Source organism: Salvia hispanica, chromosome 5, assembly GCF_029641045.1.
Source record: "Salvia hispanica isolate PSC_SH4W2 chromosome 5, Shi_PSC_v1, whole genome shotgun sequence".
Taxonomy (NCBI): Eukaryota; Viridiplantae; Streptophyta; class Magnoliopsida; order Lamiales; family Lamiaceae; genus Salvia; species Salvia hispanica.
In genome coordinates, this window is record NC_142696.1 from 18,454,122 (window position 1) to 18,460,465 (window position 6,344).

Genomic DNA, 6,344 nt, shown 5'->3' on the forward strand with positions numbered 1-6,344 from the left:
GTCAAAGAATAATTTACTCTCTCTTTATCTCTTTATCTCTATACCTTTTTCCTTTATACTTTATTCTCCTTTTTCTTCAGTCATGTCATCTTAACAGAAATGCCTCCTACATAAAGACAGAGGAAATACTTCTTAAAAAGTCGGTGCCTAACTAAGGAGTACTAGTCAAAGTCCTCTCACTCCAAAAGTCAAGTACTGAGATATTTTAAGCCAGGCATTTTTCTATTTGTACAATTGAGAGCATTCATTCAACTAACATGATCAATATGAATCCTCTGCAACTAATATCTATTTTCCTACTTCTCTCACCTCTATTTTCAGCCGCTCTACAGGCCAAACCGGGTTGCAAGGATCGGTGTGGAGATTTACTGATTCCATATCCATTCGGAGTCGGCTTAAAATGCAGCCTTAACCCACATTTTAACATCAAATGCGATACATCCACTTACCCTCCAAGAGCTTTCCTCTCTGTTATGAAAAAAGAAGTGATTGAATTTAATCAAACTTACATTCGCCTCAAAAACCCCTACATGATTTCCGCTTGTTATGATTCGTCCACAGGCAATCAACATAGGATGAATGTGAACTTGTCGGGAACTCCCTATATGTTTTCGTATGTAAACGCCCTCACTGCCATCGGTTGTGATGATATGGTGCTGCTATCCAACGGAAGTTCAATCCTCGGTGGCTGCTCTGCGTTTTGTGCAGACAAGAATGTTACAAGCAGCGTCGAAAATTGCCGTTTCAATGTCTGTTGCCAGCAAGATATCATGATAGGTAATTGCCAAGATTATATATGTGTTATTCCCTCAATCCCAAGGAAGATGATCCTTCCTTAGACAGCATGAGATTTTATACAATTTTATTATTTTGTGTGTTAAGTAAAAAGAGTAAAGTAAAAGAAAAAGAATAAAATATTTCTATATTAAGTAATGGGTCATGTTGGGATTCTGTAAGGATGGAGGGAATACCCCATTTGTAGCCAAAAAAAATAGTCTCATTTCATTATTTGAGTTGGATGCATGAAATTAGTCTATTTTTTATTTTGGAAATACGGTACTCCATCCGTTTCATTAAAAATGACCCAAATCAAAATGACTTATTTCTAAAATGAAAATGCATTTATCTCTCTCTTATTTTACTCTGTCTTATTTTACTCTCTCCACTTAACACACAAAATGAAATTACATAAAATCTCATGTCGCCTAAGAAGATGTCATCTTCCTTGAGACAGAGAGAGAGTACTATATATATTTCTATTTTTTAAAAGTGTTATTTTAGGTTAAAGCCCCAATTTTAATCCAATGATTACTCTATCTCAAGTTTAAATATAAATATTATACATACCGGGATGCGTTATATTGCAAACTTTGTTAACTCATCAACGTAGTGTATTAAAAAATCAATATGATTACATTAAAATGTCAACACATATATCAACATAGTATATTGAAATATCAACAAAATTACGTACTGAAATTTTATGATTATGTTGATATTTTTATTATATTATGTTAATGAATTAGCAGAGTTAAGTTAACAATTGATCAAATCTATACGTACCTTACATATCTTCATTAATATCTCGAGTCAAAATTTTCGTTAAAGTAAGTTAGGTCTATTTTTAGAACAGACCGACATAAGAATAATTGATTTTTATAGATAACCTTCAATATTTATAAAACTTTTATAATAGAATGTTTTTGTAATACTTTAATGGAGACTTTAAATTGTGGAGATCTCACTATTATTTAATAGATGGAGAAAGCATAATTTAAGATTAATTTTCTTGAAATCATGCAATTAAAACAAATTTTCATATTCTTATTTTATAATTAATTTCTATACTAGTTTTCTAAAATTTGTTTTTTAAGCACAGACTCAAGAACAGACCCAAGTTTGGTGAAAGCAGAACTAATTGACTTGAGCGGAAAAGCACTACGCAAAAAGCTCTTTCCATGCAGCTATGCTTTTATTCAGGAGAAAACTTTTTTAAATGAAAGCGAATTTTCATATCCTTTGTACTACCTGGACAACTCAACGGCATTGGTAAATGATAATTGGGCATCAGCAACAAGACCGCCAATCGTGCGCTTGGACTGGTTTTTTGGGAGCGAGAACTGCAGTCGAGCTAAGAATTCCACAACTTACGCATGTCGAGACGACAAGAGTGTTTGTGTTGATAGCTATTATGGTAATGGTATTACAGGATACACCTGTAGCTGCGTTCAAGGATACGAGGGAAATCCTTACTTACCGGGAGGATGCCAAAGTTTGTTTGTTTTCTCTCTAGTTCCATTTATACTTTAATTTATTTACTCACTAACAATATGTTGTTTAACAGAGTTTAATACAATACATGCTAGTTCAATTGCCAAAGTTGAATGCTTAGATCAATGTGGGGAAGTATTGATTCCATTTCCATTTGGCGTGGGCCCAAATTGCTACTTGGAGCCATCATTTGAAATTGTTTGTAACACGACCACCAACCCGGCTAAACCCTTTCTTCGCCTCTTAAATACTGAAATCGTTGAGCTGAACTCATCAAAAATTGTGGTCAACTATATGAACATAGCCTTCAACTTGCTACAATATGTCAGACTCTCGAGTTGGAATTACTAAGCCAGAGGAGCGAAGATTGACTATTGACTTGTTGAAAACGCCGTATAGATTATCAGATGATAACTGGATCAATGCAATTGGCTGTGATTTTATGGCTGTTGGGATTATTGGAGAGGACAAACGTAGTTCTATTCGCAGCAGTTGCGCCGCCATTTGTTATATGCAGGGTAACTCAATGTGCCATTATGGACCAGTATCATTTGGAGGTGATGGTTGTTGTAGAGTACCCATTCCAAGAGGTAATAATCAGTTGATGTTTTTCTTTCTAAATAATTCAAAAGGGAATTTTGGTTTATAATTATGGGAAACGTTTTCAGTCATATACACTATATGTTTGTTTTACTCCTATATTTTACTACGTTCAATTTGTCGAAAACCAATCATAATTTGTAGTATGATGTTTAATGATCAACCTGCACATTCTCTAATATGACAAAATTCAAATTAAAAGGTTATCACTAGGGAAGTGTCGAAGTTTAATGAAATTAAAGAACATGACATAACTAGACAGTGAAATATGTGTTAGATCATTTGCAGGTACGACTTACCTTGAAGCAAATTTGACCGAGCTTAGTGAACGACGCACAAATATTGATGTTTCTTGCAGCTACTCCTTCATTAAATACATTAAAGAAGTTGATAGTTATAGTACTGGATTTCCGTTTATGAAGAACGCATCGGACTTCCGACTTGATAAGGTATCGGAAAAACCGAGCATGGGTTTAGATTGGAGGATTGGAGTGGATAATTGCAAAGATGCAGTGAAGGATCATGCTAAGTTCGTGTGTCAAGATAACAGTGATTGTGTTGATTTTGATGCTACGCTAGGAGGATACCTCTGCAACTGCTCCAAAGGATACAAAGGAAATCCTTACCTTAATCTAGGGTGCCAAGGTTAGAATCCAATCTTTTGCCTTGTTATACTTGCAACTACAAACATATGCTTAATTAGATTAGAACTGGTTATTAATCGATTGATACTACACATGTTTCGAGCAAATATTGATGAATGCGCTAATAATTCAACTAACACATGCGTCTCAAATTCAATTTGCGAAAATGATGTTGGGACGTTCCATTGTTCATGTCCAAAAGGATATATTGGTGATGGGAAGAAAGATGGTATAGGTTGCATTCAGAAACCGCCATCAAAAACCAAGATGAGTATCTTTATAGTTAAGAATATATCTGTCATGTGCATATTATATCATTTTGCTAATCTATATCTATTGTTAGGGATATGATCAGTTGATAATTATCTTAAATTGATAATTGACAACTATGTAACAACCTACATTATGAATGTCAACTTGAAGACGTTGGTACGTCAACTAAATGTAGTTGAGATATGTATATCTTCTGTTGACATGTAAATATAGATGTTAACGAAATATATACCTATGTCAACTATATTTAGTTGACATACAAATGTATTTGTACTGACATCTATAACGTAAGTTGTTGACATATTTGACAGTTATCAATTTACAATAGTTGTAACTTAGATCCTATATTGTTAAATATAGTTATTTCTGCGGCTATTCAGGTTTCACTTATTTGTAAAGCTTTGTTAATTTTCTCACCAGTAATTATTTTTGCATGTAGGTGTAGGATCTGGATTGGGGTTTGTGCTTATATTCTTAGTGGTCTATTGGTTGTATAAACTATTGCAAAAGAGAAAGAATGAAATGGTTAAAGAGAAATTCTTCAAACGAAACGGTGGTCTTTTCTTGCAACAACAGGCAAATGAATGCACACTTGGAAAAACAAAAGTTTTTTCTGCAAAAGAATTAGAGGTAGCCACAGATGACTTTAACGAAAGCAGAATTGTTGGACAAGGGGGCCAAGGCGTTGTCTACAAAGGTATGTTATATGATGGTAAGCTTGTGGCAATAAAAAAATCAAGGTTGGTCGAGGAGAATCAATTAGAACAGTTTATAAATGAGGTGGTGATATTATCACAACTCAATCATAAGAATGTGGTCAAATTATTAGGGTGTTGTTTAGAGACCGAGGTTCCTATGTTGGTTTATGAATTCATGCCAAATGGGACATTGTTTGGTATAATTCATGATCAGAGTAGTGAATTTCTATGTACATGGAACATGCGCTTGAAAATTGCAGCGGATATTGCAGGGGCACTAGTGTACTTACACTATGCATCTTCTGTGCCTATTTATCACAGAGACATCAAGTCTAGTAATATCCTCCTAGACGAAAAATATGTTGTCAAAATATCAGATTTTGGAACTTCAAGATCAGTTGCTCAAGATCAAACTCACTTTACTACTCTAGTTAAAGGAACTTTTGGATATTTTGATCCAGAGTATTTTCAGTCGAGTCAATTCACAGAAAAGAGTGATGTTTATAGTTTTGGGGTAGTTCTTGTTGAGCTTCTTTCTGGGCAAAGGCCGATATCATTCGACAAACCAGAAGAGGAGAGAGGTCTAGCAACATGGTTTCTTACATGCATGGAAGGAAAATGTGTGGAAAAAATTTTAGATCCTCAAATTTTGGGGCAAGGAAAAAAGAAAGAGGTGATTCTAGTTGCGAAGCTAGCGCAAAGATGTTTGAACCTAAAAGGGAGAATGCGACCAACTATGAAAGAAGTGGCTACAGAATTGGAAACTTTTAGGATTTCTGGAATGTCTAGTGGTGTTTAAGTTGAATCAGAAGAAGTATGATACTTTGAAGATATGCCTACGATGAATTCGGACATTGAGGGCCCATGGAAAAATATTTATTAGAATGCATCGACATCAAACACACATTCCTTATGCTAGTTACTATTTCAAAGTTCGTCGTAATAAAAATCCATGTATGAGAGGATGATCAACACTTGGTTCAATGCGATATATAAGATCCAAATTGGTTTTACTATATTTTTCTGTCAATCTCCTTATCATATTTCTTTTGCGCAATTTTATGTTTCTGATGAGTTCGTGAATCGCGGGTTATATTAATGGGTGGAATGATATGAAGCGTACTTGACCAATCTGTATCGCAGTAATGAGTTAAACAGAGTAAATCAATGTTGCTGATTAGTAATGATATCTGTAACAGCCCGCCTTTTTAGGGTATAATAAATACGGCGACTGCTACCAAAACGGATTTAAAAGAAATAAACATAGGCTAGGGTTTCATTTAAAGAGATTTGACCAAAGTATTTAAAGGAACTATCAAAGCAATAAGTCAACGGTTTAACCTAGAAGCTTTAATAAATAAAAGAAAGATACCATAAACTACGATCAAATATCTCAAGAGTTTCACATAATTTCCAAGAAAACCACAAGAAGTCTAAAGCTTCTAAACCGAAAGGAATAAGTGCAAAATATCCAGATAATACTAAAGTGTATCAAAAATTCAGCGGAAACGACCAAGAGAAAGTGCAGCTATGTATGAAGACACAACTGCGCTCGAAGTTCAAAACATCCATCTTAATTAATTAATATGCTCAACACCCGCCACCGCTCGTCGCCGTTCAACCTGCACATAAGGAAAACACATGCAGGGCTGAGTATTTTGAAATACTCATTGAACTCGTTGCCAAAACATTTTATAAGTTATGCCACCCTTACCATAGTGAACTCGAGGTTTTACAATTATCAAAATAAATATTCAATGAGTATCACAAAAACATTTCCATAGACTGACCAGTCAAACAACTCTCCACTTTTCTCATCAATTTCCACAATCACAACATTTTCATGGTGCGACGAAAG

At 34.6% G+C, this 6,344-nt stretch overlaps 1 pseudogene across 1 annotated transcript; it reads left to right on the forward strand.

Moving 5' to 3' along the window:
* Positions 1 to 224: 224 nt before the first annotated feature.
* On the forward strand, positions 225 to 5,502 carry LOC125188321 (wall-associated receptor kinase-like 1; annotated as a pseudogene). The gene is made up of 5 exons (XR_016130807.1): positions 225 to 777; positions 1,880 to 2,272; positions 2,345 to 2,861; positions 3,160 to 3,516; positions 4,228 to 5,502. The product of XR_016130807.1 is annotated as a wall-associated receptor kinase-like 1 (transcript).
* The last annotated feature ends 842 nt before the right edge of the window (positions 5,503 to 6,344 follow it).